General features: G+C 66.0%; 1 protein-coding gene across 1 annotated transcript in view; it reads left to right on the top strand.

Moving 5' to 3' along the window:
- TSNARE1 (t-SNARE domain containing 1) overlaps window positions 1-3,045 on the top strand; it is a 121,394-nt gene that overhangs the window by 75,691 nt on the left and 42,658 nt on the right. The window lies entirely within an intron of this gene.

Here is a 3,045-nt window from a genome sequence, read left to right as displayed (position 1 = left end):
GACGTGGGCCTTGCAGCAGCCTCGAGGCCTGACCGCTGGGCCTTTGTGCTGACCTTCGGCCCTCCGAGGGGCCTGACTGGGCCCAGGCTGGCTGGGGACCCTGGTCCAGCCAGGGGAGGGCCTGGCAGGCACTGTTCTCGCCGTCTCAGGTACTCCCTGTGGCCCTTTGCTCTGCCCTGATGTGCAGAGGTGACCACACAGAGCCTGTCCCTCAAAGAACATGTGTCCTGGGGGCCAGGCAGGCGAGGGTGGCAGGGGCTACCATGGGAACTCGGGCCCCAGGCTAGCTGGGCTTGGAGGGCTTCCCGGAAGAACACAGGCTCTTGGAGGGCACGCAGGAGCTGTCCTGGTGGGGACAGTGCAGTGTGTGCCCAGAGGAATAGCCCAGGCGAGCTCTGGATGCCACAGGGAGCATGGATGGCGAGTGGGGGCTGTGATGAGGGAGGGGCGGCCGCCGTGCTCTCCCCACCCTGGGGACTTTGAGAAGGCAAAGTTGTGCTTGGAGAGGCTCCTTGGTTGCCTTAGAGGGGTGCAAGAGAGAAGGGGGGTTGTGTTCTGAGCCACACGGGGGCCTGGGCAGGTGGAGATCAGGGTGGGAGTAAGCAGTGCCGCCAGGTGGCCCCCACCTGGGCATGGCAAGAGGGCATGGTGAGGGGGCTGGGGGTATGAGAACAGAGGCTGGGCCCGCTGCCAACCGTCCCTTTTCTCTGCCAGTGTCCACGGGACTCAGGTCAGGGTGACCAAGGGTCAACTCCTCGGGCCGGGAGAGGAGACCCTGGAGAGGCTGTGCTAAGGTTGTCTGCAGGGCGGGCAGGGGCAGGGTGGGCAGGGGCAGGGCTGGGTGTCCTGGCACCAGCTCAGGGCCCTCCTGTCCTAGCCCTGGCCCGCCACCTCCCTGCCGCCGAGGGCAGCCAGGCCCCAGAGGTCTCCTGGGAGCAGAGGGTGGAGGCTACAGCTGGCAAACAAGGCAGTGCGGCTGGAAGCTCGGGGCTCCACCCCACGGCGGGCTCGTCGGCAGCAAGTCGGCAAGACTACCTGTCCCCTGAGCACCCGGGGACCACTGGTCAAAAGGAGCAGCAGATGCCTGGGACAGCAGGAGGAAGACATGCCTGTGAGAGGAGGAGGAGGAGGAGGAGGAGAGGGCAGCGGCAGCGGCAGAGGCGACTGGGCCAGCCCCCCGCGGCATGGATGTGCCCCACCCACTCCCAGCGTGTGGCCTCGCTCTTGGGGCAAGGCTGCCATCACCCCATTTCTGTCACAAGGCAGGAGCTGCCCAGGCTGTAGGTGGGCAGAGCGCAGGTGGGAGAAGGCCACCGCCAACACGACATCCTGTTCCCACACGCAGGACCTGCCACAGGGCAGGCTGGGGAGGGACATTTGCTGACCTGTCCTTCACACCTGGAGAACTGGAAGGGTCAGAGGTCCCAAACTTACAGATCTTAAAGCTTTGTATTTTCAGACTAGGAACTCGAGGCCCACAGAGGAAAAGGGTTTTCCCTAGAGCCGTGCAGCTATGGAGCCCAAGCAAGCTGGTTCGGGAGCCCAGGGCTGCGGGATCCCATGCACAGGGCTCATTCTGCTGCTCTAGGGATGCTCAGCCCTCTTATCCTCCTGGGGACATCCCTTGGGTGGAGGGTGGATGCGCAGACGGGCGGATGGGTGCCTGGTTGGATGAGAGGATGGACAGATGGAAGGGTGCGTGCGTGGATGGCGGGAGGAGGGAAGGGGGTGGCTAGACCAGTGGTGCGCAGACCCTGGGCGGAGGGTGAGTAGTGAGGGGGGATGTATCCAGATGGGCGGGCAGGACGGCAGATAGGTCAGTGACAGCTGGCAGGTGGCAGGAGGCTCAGGACTCGATGGCGGCCTGGCACTTGCAGGAGTGAATCCACGCGCCTCTCCGAGTCTTAGATTCCTTTTCTCTCACTTGGGTGCTGCCCCACCGCAGGGGCTGTTGTGAGACCCAGGCTGCTCCCAGCGCGCAGAGGCCTCCAACAGGCACCCTCCCCACACCCCGCCCCTCCACTGTGCCCGTTCCTGGCCAGCCCAGGCTGATGTCTCCCTGTCTCCCTCTGTTAGCCGACGAGGAGGATGAGGCCCCCAGCTGCCTGTGGCTGCCCCTGCGGACCGTGGATGGGCCCAGCCCACCTGAACCCGACCCCCTGGACTTCCGAGGAGTCTTCCATGCGCCCACCTCCTCACCCTCCCCACCGGCTTCCCCAGCCACAGCCCCACCTGCAGCTGCATTCGTGGGGGCCTTCCGGCCCTCCCCACCCCCCTCGGCGCCAGTGTCTGCACCTCCCCTGCCCTCCGGAAAGACCCCGGCAGTGGCCTCTGAAGCATCTGCGTTCGAGCAGCGGCTGCTGGACTCCCACCGGCGGCAGGGTGCCCTGCTCTCCTCCTGGTCCCAGCAGCAGAGCACACTGATGGCCCAGCAGAACCTGCTGCTGCAGCGGCTGGCAGAGCAGAGCCAGCGGCTGGCTGATGGTGTCGAGGCCCTCAACCGGACCCTTGAGAGGCTGGTGGAGACACACCTCACCCGGGGAGCCTCACCCTCCGTCCCAGACAGTGGCCCTCTTGGCGGAGTGGCCCATGGGCCCACCAGAGGCTCCCAGGACAGCCCACAGGGCACCGACCCAGGGCTCGAGGTCTTCTCAGGGATGATCCTGAAGGTGGAGGAGGAGATGTAGGGCTGGCCCATGGGGTGCTGGCAGGACAGGAGGGCAGGGGCAGGCCCCCCAGTCCCTCCCCTGCGGAGATGGCCAGGCCAGGGAGAGGTGGCAGGGACCAGGTCTCCAGGGAGCCAGGACAACTTGGATCCAGAAGGCCAGAGGGTTAAGAAGATACGGACATCTGCCTCTGCTGCCCCTCCTGGCCCTGGCTTTGTCTGTGGGGTGTGTGGAGCAGCCTGCCAGAGCCCGGGCGGAGGAGGTCTACTCAGGGATGGAGCCGTTGGAGAAAGCAGCGGGAGAAGGGAGGAGCCCGGCCGCTGCACCACCATCCCCAGGCTCCCACCAGCTGGGGCGCGAGGCCGTGGACTTCCCAGCA

The sequence above is a fragment of the Propithecus coquereli genome, unplaced genomic scaffold (genome assembly GCF_000956105.1).
Source record: "Propithecus coquereli isolate 6110/MARCELLA unplaced genomic scaffold, Pcoq_1.0 Scaffold28, whole genome shotgun sequence".
Taxonomy (NCBI): domain Eukaryota; kingdom Metazoa; phylum Chordata; class Mammalia; order Primates; family Indriidae; genus Propithecus; species Propithecus coquereli.
Note: the sequence above shows the minus strand (reverse complement) of the source record. Positions and strands in the feature narration are given on the sequence as shown.